General features: G+C 35.5%; 1 protein-coding gene across 1 annotated transcript in view; it reads left to right on the top strand.

Annotated features, from left to right (window-relative positions):
• Positions 1–512: 512 nt before the first annotated feature.
• LOC134669381 (small conductance calcium-activated potassium channel protein-like) overlaps positions 513–18,047 on the top strand; it is a 178,410-nt gene continuing 160,875 nt past the window's right edge. The window contains exon 1 of the mRNA XM_063526901.1: positions 513–1,235. The gene's annotated coding sequence lies outside the window, so the exon portion shown is untranslated. The remainder of the gene's footprint in view (positions 1,236–18,047) is intronic.

Raw genomic sequence — 18,047 nt, 5'->3', positions numbered from 1 at the left:
AGCCAAATTCTAACTAATTATTGTTTCGTGCCTATTTCGTGTTTTCCTAATTTATTAAGTAAATACTCTAAAAATGTCCAATTGCAAATTGAATAAGAAGTTATGTAGGTACTCGTATTTTAATCATAGAGAGACAGAAATGTAATTTAGATGTTACAACTAATTGCTTACAAGAAACGTAATCCCTGGTAAAACGAATACATAAGCACTGAGGAGCATCTACATCATACATACATGCATTCGTGTTTGCAGCAGTGTAGTGTATACGGAAGAAACTGCTGGAAATAAAGCAGGGAAGTGCATTATTGTTCCTATTTAATCCACCAAAAACAGACCGGTCGCGAACGCCGTAGCTTATGTTTATTTTGATAGGCACGGCTCAAGCTTGGCGGCTAGATAGCAACAGCAAAATTCATGCTATCCTGCTCTTACCCATGGAAATGGTGAATCGGTTCTGTGCTTTCAGAATATGGAGTACCGGTTCCAGAAATGCATGAAAGGTTTCAGTATGTTCAGTCGGTCCGCGATCGTGCGGCAGGGCGGACGTATGCTGATGCCGCCCAGAGTTGCCGCGAAATATTTGAAACATTGCCGCATTCCATAAAAATGGATGTGTAAATATTTTTTGAACTTAGCGAAGCCAACATAAGCGAGTGCTATTATAACTATAATTTTATGAGTATCAGCCGAGACATCAAGAAACTTGTAATCGATTGCACTGTAATTAAATTTTGTTATTATCCTCATAGACGTACGTTTTCTAATTAGTGAATGTGTATGATTGATGTGTGTTTGTGTGTTTTACTTTTACCAACTATGTAGGTAGAATTTCCTTTTAACTTTCAACCTATTAGCCAAAAACTTTAGAAGTTATTTATACCTACCCGTAACTAAGTGAACCAATGTAGACATAAACCCGACGGTCCAAACTAAGTGACTTAAAAAAACTCTGATATCATAACTATATCAACCAATTACGTATTCATATCTAAAACCCAAATATCCAAAAAACTGTAAATATATTTTCGGGAGAGAAAATCGATCTGGTGCGTGGACCAAACTTTGGCTTGATGTAATTATATCATATTAGTGTAAATAGTGTAGACTTTGACTAGTGACTAGTGAAATTTTTGTAATTATTAGTGAAATTTATTATCTGTACAGCAATTTTCACGCCTCGGCAACTTAATTCAAGTTTCAAGCGGCCTCAACGAAATTCTATCGATTTCAACTAGGTGAGTCTATTTATATTTAACAACCAGGTCAAATGTGACATTAGTATTAAAGTTTAGACTAGATTGATCCAATAACTTAGTTCTATATAGGTACAGTATGTATCAGAACGAAAGGCCAAGAAAGAGACCCATTAATGTTTAGGTCATACTGAGCAACTTTTACTGTGGGACCAACCCCAAAACATTAATGGGTCTCTTTCTTGGCCTTTCGTTCTGATACATACTGTATATTTCTAAATGTCAAGAAAATTTGACTTTTATAAACTTTGAATGAAAAGTTATCAGTACCCATTAATACAGCAATTTATGTGTCATATTTGACCTTTCTAAAACCTAAATATCTAGGTTGATCAGTGGGTGTATGTAGAGCGCGCAGCGGCATGGGTACTTAATTTTTGGGTAGTTATAGTTAAATGTAGAATGGCCATAGTCAAATGGTTTCACATTAAACATAAATACAATGCAATAATATAGGATGTACCAAATCATAGATTCTATGAAAAAAATATGTATAGGTTATATTTTGATGAATTATTCAGAGAAATATTGACCGCATAAATACTCCGCAATGAAAGGCCCATATTATTAGTAAATCATGATTGTGTTGTTTAAAAAAAATTGTATTATTGCTGGAAAAAGGCAAGGCAGGTTATAAGAAAGTTTGACACGTAATACAATTTCCTAAAAAACGGCTTGGAACTCCATGAATACAACGCGCAGCGCTAATGCCAAGGACAGTAATATACTAAAAGGTGCCATATTCTATTGATTCAACCTTTGAAGCCATTCATGTTCGAACAATACCTAGTGTGCCGTTAAATAGTTTCTGTAACTCAAATAGTAAACAAGAATTTTGTTTAAAATAAGAATAGCTTTGGGCTTTCTGACTTTTTCCGTTTGAGTCTTTGGTCTTTCTTTTTATTTAAACGCTGATAATTAAACAAATATATTGCATAGGATATTGAACACAAATTATGCAATTACACATATAGAACAATAGATACACAGTTTTTGCGATTAAATTCAAACAGAGCCGATAGCCATTCAAATAATATATTTATTACATATCCTTTACTGGGTAGTAAAATTGCAAACAAACCAATAAAATTCAGTGATGCTGACTTTAATGTTTAGACTTTGCGATGGTATTTGGGGTTGATTAAATGTACCATTCTAAATCGTTGGATCATAAAGAGAGAAACTAGATGCATTTACTGTCATATAAACGGTCTGAACTACTTTGGGGTGTTTGTAAGGAAAATGCGCATGGCGATTTATATACTTGAATTTATTATCGCAAATTTGTATGGTATAGTGCGTTCCTATGAAAAGTTATATAAGGCATTAGGTGCCTAGAAGTTAATTATTTGTGTTTGGATCTAAACTCAATAAGTAATATTTACACTGTGGTAATCCAAATGTGAAGTGCAACCTATGCCTTTTATTGCTCGAACTATTACCAGAATTTGATGAAGTCTTTAAACAATGACAATAACTAACGCACATACCATCCTGGGAACAATATGTATGTAAACTCGTCGAACCAGGAAAAACCCAGGAAAACCTTGGCTCGACCCTTAATAATCAAAATTGTAATGTCTAGATACATTGGTGCTTACAAGTTTCAGTTGTCTAACAATAACAATTAACAATCTACTCGTAATTTCCAAAACAGTATACACAGCATAATTGCGGATGACGGTTTAACATGCACATGTTAAAATTAGTCTGTAATACTCAACTGCATAATACAATATCAGTACATATTTCCATTGACAATTCGTTCACATCAAATTATCTGCGGGAACTTGAATCCCTGACTCTATAGATGTATTTAACCATATGTATTAACAATAATGAGAGTCGAACTCATTGTATATAATTATAGAATTCGCCTTTTAATTCTTGCAATATAGCTAACAGATATCGGGGTAATGTGACATTATTAACCCTTGACTACATGTTAAGATTATTCTGTAATACTCAACTGCATAATACAATATCAGTACATATTTCCATAGACAATTTATCCATGTTTATTAGGTAACAATAACGAGAGTCGAACTCATTATATATAATTATAGAATGTCACCTTTAAATACTCGTAATATAGTTTGGCAGGCTACGGGTAGCATTATTAACTCTTGGCCTAATGTTAGGTACTTAACTGGATTATACTGCCCAACCGGAACCACTGATTCTAGATCTGGTTTTATACAGAATTAAATATAATTTACTTTACAAAGTTAGATAACACTTGGCGATATTTCATAGCAAGAGCAAATCTAATGGTCGCGCCGTCCTCTTTGGTGTCTGGAATCTAAGTGTCCCTTCTCCTCCTCCGTTCTTAGGGAAAAACCCTTACAATATCATCTTATCTCTAATTAAGCTAGGGTCGACTTTATTAACAGTGAATAAAATACATTCTCGCTACAAGTGTCTGCACACCCCGTTTGTCGCGACGCCCCGTCCGAAGTTGCTCGCTGTCTGTTGTCTTCCTCCCGCACATGGAGCCAGCGTTGCTCTATCTCGCGCCCGCATAAGAATGTCACGTGTCTCGTAGGCAACGCAAGCGCAGGCCAGGGGTTGTTTCGCACATGTTCACTGAAACATTAGAATTGACCAAAGTAGATACCGCTGCGTATCGTATTGTAGACCTTAGGGTCATGTGTTGAGGTTCTAGATTAGTTTACCGTTGTGTACAGTGACGGCCCTTTATTGCTCCCAGTGAAAGCTAGTTTAAACGTTGTATTGCGTAGTTTATTGTGTAGTTTCTTCGAAACTATAAATTACCCTTGCACTTGTTTCTATGGTTTCGCTTGAACTTATTGTTATTTATTTTAGCCTGCTGTTTTTGTCCGTCTAACTATTTTAAATTTATTGCTTCCTCATGATGGGGTGACGCTACTAAATTATTAACACTTACTGTGTATCTGATACCAATATACCACCTCACACCCCTCTCTGGGTAGATGACCAAAACTACATCGTTCCCTTTTGGTCTTCTACACAAACTATGTAGAACAACAGAGGATATTGGTAACTTATCTCTCCCCTCAAATAACTGTCTCGATATTAAAAAAAAACTAACCCCAGTCCACTCGTACTTAAGTGAGCATTGTCTTTCTTTAACAACGGTCTATTATGGGAATTGTAGTGGGCAGTAAACAAATAAAGCTCTAGCACCGGCGCCTATCTTTGTGTGGCTACCTGACTATGGAGAGGTCAATTGCGGCTACTGCTACTAGCATTTAATACTTATTTTAAATAACTAATAATTTTCGTAGGTACTCTTGAAGTCGCTACCTGTCTATGTAAGTCATTACGTATCTGTGAACGTTGTTCCTATGTGATAATGAAATTTAATTACAGCTGTATGTTCGACACTAATGCGTTTATATAATTATAAATTAATTAAGAAAAATTGCCGAGCCCGTAAGTTACAGTTTATAATAACGAGATCCCTTGGCTCATTCGTCATCAAACAATCGTAACATTCACTCACCACCTCTCAAGATTCTAAGTTGCATTCGTCCACTCCTTTCAAAATCACGCAATACTCTGGCCAGAGATTTTTCATACTAAGTTCACACATATTACAATTAATTCGTTGATTATTATTTAATTCCCATTCATTTCTGTTATTAACTATTTACCCATCATGTTTACATTTGCTGATAAGCCTGTCTTTTTGTCAAGAGATCTCGCCCCATAAAACTGTATTTAAAACAAACTTTTCCGTGTCTATGTTACCCAAATTATGGTAAGATTGCAATTGATAAGTTGTATAATATCTTGTGGTGTAGTAAAATTTACTTTCCTTCATTTATTCGATTACTGTCATGATATCAAAACCCCTTTATCAAATGTTTTCTTTGGAGTCTTTAAATATTGTTATAATAGAGATGTCTATAAATGATGTAATATGGCTTTAAAAATTTTAGTAAGTTACTTGATTTATTTTTTCAAAAAGAAATAATAGTTCGAACAGACAATGGCCTGGCCACACGTTACAGAGTCATTTCCTCATGGAGCGGAACATGAACTGCTATAAATATCGTTCGTCTAGTACGAGAGTGTTTAATTCCCTGGGTCTGTTGCGTCCAACAGAGGAGGGGCGCAAGAACAGTCGCTCCTAAGCGTAAATGACGATAAGTTTGATTGACTAGACCGGGTCCGTCATCCATAACGCCAAAACTTCTAGAATTGATCCCGTTTGCACCACCCACGTAGGGCCTGGCTCCAGTAGTATGTGTGATTGCTACGTAGCCTTTTCATATGGAGGGTCAGCAAGTGCACAAGTGCACTATGTTGGTTAGTGATAGTATTTGATGTTAAACGGTACCAGTTTGTTTTTTTTTTTTTTTTATGGCCAGTGCTGACCCTCAGCGCTTCAATTTGTGTGGGCACAGGTTATCCTACGCAAGCCGTATAACCGTGGTCTGTACTGGTAATTAATCAAATCCCTATTCCTGCGGTTACAATAGTAACGGCTTTAACCCCCGTAGTTTAATAGCGGCAACCTTCAATCAAAATAGGTAATCAAAATAGGTAATCAAAATAGGTAATCAAAATAGGTAATCAAAATAGGTAATCAAAATAGGTAATCAAAATGAACCCAAGAGGCATACTAGAGGCCGTCCACAGTCAGGCCGAATGGCGTCGTCGTGTATTGCCTCTAATAGCGTCAAAACTACCAGTACACATCAAAGCTTTTCTACCTGAGATCAAATCTAGTTGTTTATTAAAGCCAGGCATATAATGTCAAATGTAAATTTTCTAATATTGTCTGTTCAACCTCGCTAATGACAGCTTTACTTGATTCCAAAACCCCCCGACGTAAAACAATTGAAATTAGTGTCATCTGTAAAATTACTACCATGACCATGGGCTATTAAAACGGGCAATCATAATTGATTAGTTCTCTTTCAACAATTAATATTCATGTTCAATAGCAAATATATAAACGCATTTTATGTGGAACAACATCAATTGAAATAAAAAAACACTTTGTGTACTTCTGATTATAAAAAGATATGTATTACAGAAGTGAGTATAAACCTATAATTTTAAACGGTAAATCTATCTGTGACTCACATACATACATACTACATGATCTTTGGAACGAATTATACATCGCGTTCGTCGTAATTTCACAAGCGAATACTACTCAGTTTTGCACTATTATCCGGTTTCCGTTAAGTTTTTCAACTCTAACAAATGCATCAACATTAACTCTACTAGAGCTCTACATAATTTACATAACCTCGTAAATCTTATTACAACCGAATTTACTTTCTTATCATAACGGTAAAGTCCTTCGCTACAGAAACTCGCACATTATTAACTTTATAATTATTATGAGTTACTATTTATTCGGTGGCATTAAAACTCGATCTAAGTATCTCACTCTCCGCTTTAAATAACCTACCACGCCTGTCACATCTCGCCATCAATAACTCTATTATATTACGTCCTATGGTCGATATTCCTACAACGGCATACGTACTACGCTATCTAATCCTGAACTGCCCAAGGAAACCTTCTGGTCCTATTGTTCTCCGTTATTTGGTACCTGCTTCGCGCCTATTTGCAACCTTCAAGGCGAATTTTAAACCATAGTCTAACCTAATCAAATAAAACTTGTATTACAAAAGACTATTTAGCTCTCAATTTAGCACAAAATATCTACGTCACTGTACATAAAACACACACAAAATAAAATTCAATGACATATAAGTAGGTATACTGTCTTGGATATTTTTAATTGTCAAACCTTATAAAACTCACACTAATAATGGTTTCCAACTGGAGTCTATTAGCACTCTAGGTAACCTGATACCCCTCTCAGACCGTTCTCAAGTATGTAAATATATTATAGTGATCGTCATATTAATTTAATAAATTTAATGTTTCCTACGTTGTGTTTGATTTTTTTTTTAAAGGTTCTTTTTCTAGTTGTGTCTTTTTTGTGTAGTTTAATTTAGACACAAAATCTAGATCCTGCGCCACGGCACCACGTGCGATGGTATTTGGGGTTGATTAAATGTACCATTCTAAATCGTTGGATCATAAAGAGAGAAACTAGATGCATTTACTGTCATATAAACGGTCTGAACTACTTTGGGGTGTTTGTAAGGAAAATGCGCATGGCGATTTATATACTTGAATTTATTATCGCAAATTTGTATGGTATAGTGCGTTCCTATGAAAAGTTATATAAGGCATTAGGTGCCTAGAAGTTAATTATTTGTGTTTGGATCTAAACTCAATAAGTAATATTTACACTGTGGTAATCCAAATGTGAAGTGCAACCTATGCCTTTTATTGCTCGAACTATTACCAGAATTTGATGAAGTCTTTAAACAATGACAATAACTAACGCACATACCATCCTGGGAACAATATGTATGTAAACTCGTCGAACCAGGAAAAACCCAGGAAAACCTTGGCTCGACCCTTAATAATCAAAATTGTAATGTCTAGATACATTGGTGCTTACAAGTTTCAGTTGTCTAACAATAACAATTAACAATCTACTCGTAATTTCCAAAACAGTATACACAGCATAATTGCGGATGACGGTTTAACATGCACATGTTAAAATTAGTCTGTAATACTCAACTGCATAATACAATATCAGTACATATTTCCATTGACAATTCGTTCACATCAAATTATCTGCGGGAACTTGAATCCCTGACTCTATAGATGTATTTAACCATATGTATTAACAATAATGAGAGTCGAACTCATTGTATATAATTATAGAATTCGCCTTTTAATTCTTGCAATATAGCTAACAGATATCGGGGTAATGTGACATTATTAACCCTTGACTACATGTTAAGATTATTCTGTAATACTCAACTGCATAATACAATATCAGTACATATTTCCATAGACAATTTATCCATGTTTATTAGGTAACAATAACGAGAGTCGAACTCATTATATATAATTATAGAATGTCACCTTTAAATACTCGTAATATAGTTTGGCAGGCTACGGGTAGCATTATTAACTCTTGGCCTAATGTTAGGTACTTAACTGGATTATACTGCCCAACCGGAACCACTGATTCTAGATCTGGTTTTATACAGAATTAAATATAATTTACTTTACAAAGTTAGATAACACTTGGCGATATTTCATAGCAAGAGCAAATCTAATGGTCGCGCCGTCCTCTTTGGTGTCTGGAATCTAAGTGTCCCTTCTCCTCCTCCGTTCTTAGGGAAAAACCCTTACAATATCATCTTATCTCTAATTAAGCTAGGGTCGACTTTATTAACAGTGAATAAAATACATTCTCGCTACAAGTGTCTGCACACCCCGTTTGTCGCGACGCCCCGTCCGAAGTTGCTCGCTGTCTGTTGTCTTCCTCCCGCACATGGAGCCAGCGTTGCTCTATCTCGCGCCCGCATAAGAATGTCACGTGTCTCGTAGGCAACGCAAGCGCAGGCCAGGGGTTGTTTCGCACATGTTCACTGAAACATTAGAATTGACCAAAGTAGATACCGCTGCGTATCGTATTGTAGACCTTAGGGTCATGTGTTGAGGTTCTAGATTAGTTTACCGTTGTGTACAGTGACGGCCCTTTATTGCTCCCAGTGAAAGCTAGTTTAAACGTTGTATTGCGTAGTTTATTGTGTAGTTTCTTCGAAACTATAAATTACCCTTGCACTTGTTTCTATGGTTTCGCTTGAACTTATTGTTATTTATTTTAGCCTGCTGTTTTTGTCCGTCTAACTATTTTAAATTTATTGCTTCCTCATGATGGGGTGACGCTACTAAATTATTAACACTTACTGTGTATCTGATACCAATATACCACCTCAACTTACACCAACGGCACGATTCGGGAAATGAATTAGAGATTTACTAGATATGAAATAGTAAAGATATGTAACCATTGCCCCGGCTGAATATTGGAGCGGCGTTAATAATAGCGTAAGCTCCAGCCGCTATAAGGTACCTTTTAATATGGAACGTCACATATCTTTACTGTTTCATATCTAGTGAATCTCTAAATCATTTCCCGAATCGTGCCGTAAGTATGCAAGCGTATGTCACGTTTACCTCGTAAATGCTACGATGATGGTGTTCACTTTAGGACTCCCCTGAAACTTACCCTCTTTGGAAACTTTGACATCATTCTTCCGACTTTTAATACTAACTACTTATCAGGTCCGAGGCCCTGACCTGTTCAGAATGTTTAATAAGATGACGAACTTTATCAGAGCTATGTATGTATCTATTAGGTTTTTAAATAAAATTAAACAAAATCTACCCTCAAATGGCTCCTTAAGCCAGTTGAGGGTAGATGAAAACATTACATGATCAAATAATGTAGGTTAAAGCCAGGACGTTCAGTGACAGGTCCAGGCGGTTTTGTATTTGGTTGGTTAACCAATAAATGTTATAACATTACACACCCGAACCCAACACTACCCGAAAATGTACAAAACATTTGTTTACGTTTATTTAAATACCTAAACATACAGAGTATAGGTACCTGATCGACACACACATACATTTTAATTTAGAATGGGTCGAGTCAGTTCATCGCCGCGGGTTTGTTACGAGTTCATCTTTTATTAATACTGTGCACGGATTTCTGTCATGTGCAGAGAACTCGTCGAGTTTCGTATTCTGAATTTTTTAGCAAGGTTGACTCACGCCATGACGCTGTGGTAAGAGTGTTTCGACACTTGATCCATATATAGGTAAATTAGGGGCCTAGAAGCTTAAATAATATATGGAAACAGGGACAGACTTTTTGTATCATCTGTCATCTCGATACATGTTTTCTTTTCGTTTGGCGTTTGTCAATGTAAGATTGTCAGTTTGGCTATGCCTCCTGTGTTGCGTCTGAGCAGTAGCACTGACCAGGAAACTGATTAGGGATCCTTAACACGGATTCCTCCTTCATGAATTTCCCGGTATGTAGCGGAAATTCTTTGTAGAGGCAAAACGACAACGTGTCGTGATTAATGCTGAATGGGTTAAAAAAATGTCCTACTGCCCGATTGGAACTTTAAGGTACGTCAGATATTATGGCCAGATACGATATGGATTAGATACCTAATATATGTCAGTATCAAAAGTGATGTTTTTGTTTGAAAAAACGTTTCCTACATTTGAAACCGACATATCCAATCTCTATCGTATCTAGCCGTAAAATTTGACGTATCCTAAATTTCGAATCGGGCCGCTAGGCAATGTCCTGCTATCTTAGAACTATTAAAAAGTACCTTAAGCTCCTTCCTCCTTTATTTAAAATTGGTACGTTGTAGAACCATTTGGATTTTGGATGAAATATATGAGTCCCATTGCATCTTGTCACATTGCTTACTTTTCTTACTCAAGTAGGACAAAGGCTTAGCTGCGAAATATATGACTGAAACTAACACTATTCTCTTATACGCCACACTAAGTATAAGTATATCAAGGATATATTTCAAGGAATCAGCTTGACAGAATACGGCACGCCGCGGGTTCAGCGCAATGTTTTATGAATGTATGGGAGAATATTTTCATGAAGCAAAGAAAAGGGCACCATAAAAAAGACCGAAATAATTCCTGCTTAGAAATAGGTAATAAGATCATGACAAACGACGAAATTGTGAAATTAAATACACGATTGTAAATAAATGCGTTAAAAAAAGCGGCCAAGTGCGAGTCGGACTCGCCCATGAAGGGGAACCAGCAAGTAACATAATAAAATTGCGATTTACGATTTATGACGATTAAAAAAAACTACTTACTAGATCTCGTTCAAACCAATTTTCGGTGGAAGTTTGCATGGTAATGTATATCATATATTTTTTTTTTACTTTTATCATTCTCTTATTTTAGAAGTTACAGGACACACATTTTACCACTTTGGAAGTGTCTCTCGCACAAACCATTCAGTTTTGAAAAAAATGATATTAGAAACCTCAATATCATTTTTGAAGACCTATCTATAGATACCCCACACGTATGGGTTTGATGAAAAAAAAATTAAGTTTCAGTTCTAAGTATGGGGGACCCCCAAAATTTATTGTTTTTTTTCTATTTTTGTATGAAAATCTTAATGCGGTTCACAGAATAATTATATCTACTTACCAAGTTTCAACAGTATAGTTCTTATAGTTTCGGAAAAAAGTGGCTGTGACATACAGACGGACAGACAGACAGACAGACAGACATGACGAATCTATAAGGGTTCCGTTTATTGCCATTTGGCTACGGAACCCTAAAAACGATTATACTTAATTATGACAATTACTTTAGACTGGAAAATAAATAGCCCAATTTGATCAACAACCTGCACATAAAAATTCTGCGTCAACTTTTTCTCCAAATCCTTTGCCTCGCCAACAAGCCATGAGCCAATTTACTTCCAAAAGACTGGCGTTAATTAATTTCCGAAAGTGCTAAACGTTTTGGTAAACCGCGTACCTACATACGACAGATTTGTTTGAAAGTTGTTTTGTTGTTGTTAGGTCCAAATTAATTTAATTAGAGGTTTTAATCAAATTATAGAGACCCTTGGTGACATACTTTATCTATTATATGCCTACTACCTAATTCAGGTACTTGGTAAAGTAGTTATGTAGTAGAAAGTGGCTTAGTTTTGGGACTAAAACTAGTTAATTCTTGTTTACTTAAACCGTTCAGAGGTCGCCAGGCCACTGTCTTTACGTCGAATTGAATTACACTATAGTCCGTATTTTTTAGCATTAGAAAGAACTTCGCAGAAGTAAGCTTGTGGTTCCAAATCCGACACTTATAGCGGTAATAATTTGGAGTAAATTATATGTATTGACCATGCTACATTAGATAATTCAATAATTATTAACAATTAAAGAACCTGACAAAATCTGCACGCTTGCTTCTGTGGAGTTCTTTCTAATGCTAAAAAAAACGAACTATAAATTTTCGTTAATTTTATGCTTAATATTTGCTACGACACCACGAGCGTAACTTAGCAGCGAATGGATTTTACGTAGCAAGGCTTTGCACCACTCCGTAGTCAACCATGACAACTTCTTATATACTGCCTCACGGGCCGATTTGAACTTAAAGATACGTCAATTAATACATCTAGAAACGCAAAATGTCAAATGTGACGTTTCTTCAAATAAGAACGTCACTTTTGACACTGACACATCCAATCCATACCGTTTCTAGACTCGGAGTAATTAACAATGGAGCCGCCATTAACAGGCGTTCCCCTCTGTCGAAAATAGGCGGCCAATGGTCAACCTCATGTCAACCATATGTATGGACTGACGTTTATCTGACATGACGTACCTATACATTTGATGTGCCCCTCCCCCGCAAAAAACGGCAGACTATTTTGTACCGAAAATTTTAGACATGGCGTCTCCGTTGGTTATATCCTCCAAGTTTCTAGATCTATTAATTAGGGCTCCCGATATCCGTGCTACACGCCAACCCGTGTATCCGTGTTCTTAGCCCCGGCGGTGCTAAGCCTCCGAATTACACGAACCCGTCAAGATCCGTTCCCGTGTAGTGCGTTCGGCTCCGGATCTACGCTCGGCTCCAGAGCCGCGGACTTCGGCTTCGTTCGGGTATTGAATACACGGCGCCGGCGGACCGACTCCCCCGGCCGGTTCGAATTTAAACAATATTTAAGAGGTGGTATTCTACTGGTGGATAATGTCTTGATATTTTATTTTGTGAAATATGAAGTTGTTGCTGAAATGTAATTTAGTCGGATTATATTAAACGAAACACCAATTGTATATTAAATGTTACTGCTTGTAAAAATGATTAAATAATGAGCATGTAGGTTTATAATAAATATTAAGATACTAGAGTCAGATCAAGAATAGTCTGCAGCGGATTTGATAGCCCACGCAGTGGAAGAGTTATTTTAAACGTCATACTTTGTAATGTAACGTTGCACGTTACTAACATGCAGGTAATTGAACTAAACATAATCTTAAACTCAACTAACACTTAAAATAATAAATACCTAAATAAGAACTGTAATCATAGGCTTACAATGTAGATTTAACCAAATCAATACGTTAATTTATGAAGTGAACGTATTGATTTGGTTAAATCTACATTTTTTTTCAATCACAATTTCTATGAAATTATGACCTATAAATGACACTTGCACAGCGTGGGCTATCAAATCCGCTGAAGACTTTTTTTTGTCCAACTCTAGTTTTTTCTCACGTTCCCACTTATTACTTAGATAATTTTTATTTCGTGCGAAGTTCATAGAAATGTACACGTGTAGATTAAGATAATAATGGTTTGCGGGCGGCACATGCAATAAAATAGCCGTGGCAATTTTGACACAGGTATTTTACCCGGCATACCTTTTGTTTGGAAAGTTAAAGAAGTAGCCGTGCTGTTTTACAAACAAGAATTGGATTTTTTTCAGTAATGGATTTTTTAAGATTTTAGTTTGCCACTCAGTCGGTCAAAGTTTCTAATCTTAGTTCAGCTGTTTTCATTTGGTCATACCTAGTTGTTGCCGTTCTGTTTTTTTTTTCGTTTTGTTCGGGGGCGAACCAGCAAATTTCATCGAAACCGTTAGAGCCATTTCCGAAATGCTCGGAAAATAGAAATTGAAAAAATGAAAATGATAAAATGAAAATGAAAGTTTATTGGTAACAATGGTTACAAGTCTGCTTAGTTAAATAGTACATTTAGTATTTGAATATAATGGAATTGCTCGTTTAAAGGTATAAGATTCTTTGCTTTTATTATAAAGAACGCGATCGATCGTCATCGTCACTATACGTCGAGAACGGGCCGGACCCGTGTGTAATTAATATCCGTGGATCCGGACACACGGGTAACACGGGTACACGGATCTTAATTACACGGATCCTAATTATCCGTTCCGAACGGGCCACAAATCCGGTTTCGTGTAGCACGAGAACGGGGCCCCGGCAACGGGTACCCGAAACCCGGACCCGACCGCGAGCCCTACTATTAATGGACGTATTTTTAAGTTCGAATCGGGCCGTCAGTTTAGTGGTAAAACTATAGCTATATCTGCTTAACTCAATTCAATTAAAGTATGTAGTTTGCATAAAATAGCGTAGCTAAACTACTTAACGTAAATATATTACTTACATCTGACAAAATATGTCTTGCTCAAGTTTGTATATTATGTAGATATTCGCAGTCCCCGAGTTGACTTACGATGCGGTTGTAAAGGCATTCAGTGAAGTATGTTTGCTGTATATTAGGAACATTGTACGTGCCACGTATCCAGTATCGTCTTACATCTGAATGCAAGTTAGTTCAATTTCAAAAAGGTATTTTGATGTTGTAATTTAATTTAACTAACAGCGCGATTTGGGAAATGAAGTAGAGATTCACTATATATGAAATAGTAAAGGTATGTGACGTTTCACGGCAAAAGGTACCTTATGGTGGCTGCAATAATATTAATCCAATTTTAATTTATAATATTAATATTATATTAATCCATTAAGCCATCCGCCATAAAGTACTTACCTTTTGCCGTGAAACGTCACATATCTTTACTATTTCGTATCTAGTGAATCTCTTATACATTTCCGCAATCGCGTCGTATATCTGAGTAGATTACAAAAATAAGTAAAGTTTTAAAAAGGGAATTGGTTTACGTCTCACACTTTGCAAATAAATATTTATAAAACATATCTCCGTGCACAAACCGCTGAAATAAGAGGCAGGCCAGACCCCAGGCAGAACATAGGATAGTTTTTATTAATCATCATCATAATCAATCATTGATCGCGATGTGATAGGGAAAAACAGTACAAGGACCTATACTAAACAGGGTTTTTATAGAAGCTTGAATTCAAAATTCAAATTCAAATATAAATTAATTTGAGTAAATGAAATGAACACAAATCGTTAATATAACCTAAAAAAAATGATAAAAAACATATTTCCCTCGAGGCGTAATTCAGCTATAATATTACGCAGCCATTACGCTTGTGTATAAATAACACCTTTTACGACTAAGTGTGATGAAAAGTTAATAAATTATGTAGAAGCAACAAATGGAATGAGAAGTAAATTTTGCACCGAAAAATCTGTTGGAAGTGTTGGAACGTGTGACCGCAAGCGCTGATGCTAACGAAGAGAGGCAGGGGGACAGGTGACTGACAAATGCGGTTACGAGAGCGTTTTACAGCAATTATGCATAGCTCAGAGTTTGTCAGTATATAGATACAGTTAGCATCATAAAGAGATATGTAATATATGTATGTTTATGTAGAACAATTCTGCCGCCTTAAGAAAAAAAACCATAACTAACAAAAAGTAAGTTTCGAGAAAAAGCCAAAAAACTTTGCACTCCTGTTCAAATAGGTTAAATTCAAAGTACAAACTTGAAACTTATGTTAATAAACAAAGTAATTTTGTAGAATTTTTATGCGTTGTAAATTATTCGATTATCTTTATATTTAAATAAGTTATTTAGAAAAAATAGTTACTGCCTCGTGATATAAATTAAATAAAAATATCTATACTAACATTAAATGACATGAGTGTGTACTTATGGTTTTTGTGTTAGTTTTGCACTAAGATGTCTAAGAAATAAAAACACAAGTACACAATTGTGCTAATGTTACTGACCGTTCTCGAAGCTTAAAAAGCACAATTGGGTACTTTATGGTTTTTTTGCTTAGTTAACGTTATCAAATTATGATTTATCTCATCAAAGGATTTCATAAAAATACGATGAAGATTCAGAATTATTTATTAAAAGAAAACAAATGAGATATTTTTAGAGATACATATTTGATTAATATTGTAATAAAAATGCACAATTAGACTGCACTACCTAAGTGCTACAAATGCTATTAGGGACCTTTAAAATGTCATAATGTAATACAAAACTGAAATAAGGTACAAGTAGATTGTACTAAGTACTAGTCCTTAATTTATTGATATGCTGCTTATGTTTTGGCTAGACATTATTTTCTTGAATGTCACATCTGGCCATAAGAAGCAACCGTCTGCTCCTGGACGACTGCCACATCGTTAGTAATCTGATAACCAAAACAAAAAAAAACACAAACACAGCCAAGAAGCAAGCACAAACAGCCTTTGCGTTCTAGAATAAAATATGGTTAGAATTAGAATGTTAGATACAGCTCAAACACTCAGAAAATTATCAATTTTATTTCATTATAACAAAACTTGCAATCATAAAAATAACAACAAAGCGATGCTCATGAAACAACATACTGAAAAATAAGTAGTTGGGAAATGCCTGTTTCATGAACAAGCGACTTTGGGCGGTGTATCCCATACTAAAATTAAGCCATGCGCCAATGTAAAACTGTACGTGTTATTTTGCATTTTGCAACATACATAAAGCTCGGTGGTGCCGGAGTGATCACACATAGGACCGAAACTTAAAGCCAGTTATTTTAAACCATTGTACCTTAAATTCGTGGTTAGGGTTATAATTTGTTTAAGGTCGGTATTCAACAGCAGTCTTAATAGACAAGTTACTTAACACTAATATAAATAAATAGATAATGTTAATTCCAAATACGCATAGGTACACATTTGAATACGCGCGCCAAGCCTTAACGTAGGAACGTACTAGAATGACCGCGACAAATATACCTAAAGTTATTCAAAAATATAGGCAAAATCTGGAATACGCGACAAGATGAGAAACGTAACATGGATATAAGTATACTTACGAATAATTTTTGACACTTATTACAATCACGTATACACATTAACACTTCTAATATTTTTTAAAGTAGGCACAGGAGTAATTAATACGTGCGTCGTACGCGCAACCTCTTCCAAATGAAAGTAATCAGGGAGTGAACCGGCCAAAATCTGTCCTTATAGGGGACCGGAGGGGGAGTACCTACTAGCCTGATAAAGCATAACTGACCACAATGTTTAATAAATAAAGCACAAGTTTACTTTTTTGCAACTGACACTAAGTAGAAAAAGCATAAGGAAGAGTCATACGAGATAGAAAAAACATAACGTGCAACTTATGTTTTTTCAGATTCCCAGACTTATGACTAATAATTATTTTATACTAACAAGAATGAACACTTCTGTTAACTTATGGGTTTTTTGCATAGAAATTTTATAGAAAACCAATAATATGGTTTTTCTTCTTGTGAAATAATTGTTGGGCTCAAATTTAAGACAAAGGAAAAAAAACACAAGTCGTTAATTTAGTACTTTTCTGTCTATGAATATATTTATGCTTTTTCTTTCTCAAAAAGGCAGTAACTTTACCAAAATGGCGTGCAGTTATGCTTGTCTAAATCGTAACCTATTAGAGATAAAGAAATAAATGCTAGATAGAAAAATCACATTTTTCTTCCTGTTTTCGAGGGTGTCAATAACTCAATTTCGCAAAAATTGTCACTTATGGTTTTTTTTCTTAAGGCGGCAGAATTAGACTGTGACAGGTACTTTTAAACGCGTACTGTGGAGGCATATGACAGATGTAAACTTTAATGTAATATAAGAGAGTAGAGACTGCACGATCCCACAGTCAAACCGTGTAAACTGTTTTGTGGGACATTGTATCTGTATAAGCTGTATACTTTTATGTTAATAAATAAATAAAAAAAAAAATATCTCCATTTGGAAATTATTCCAGGGTAATAATTTTGGCTCGTTGTTTCATCCGCTACAATGGATGCTGACTTTACATATCGGCAATAAAAACAAAAATAAAAGTGAGGTATGCACAAATATACCTTACTTTAAATAGAGGTGTACCAGGCTGTTGTACGTTGCAAATATCCTATATTTTTTAGGAATTCTATTATGTTTTAAGGAATTCTATTC

Source organism: Cydia fagiglandana, chromosome 12, assembly GCF_963556715.1.
Source record: "Cydia fagiglandana chromosome 12, ilCydFagi1.1, whole genome shotgun sequence".
Classification (NCBI taxonomy): domain Eukaryota; kingdom Metazoa; phylum Arthropoda; class Insecta; order Lepidoptera; family Tortricidae; genus Cydia; species Cydia fagiglandana.
Note: the sequence above shows the minus strand (reverse complement) of the source record. Positions and strands in the feature narration are given on the sequence as shown.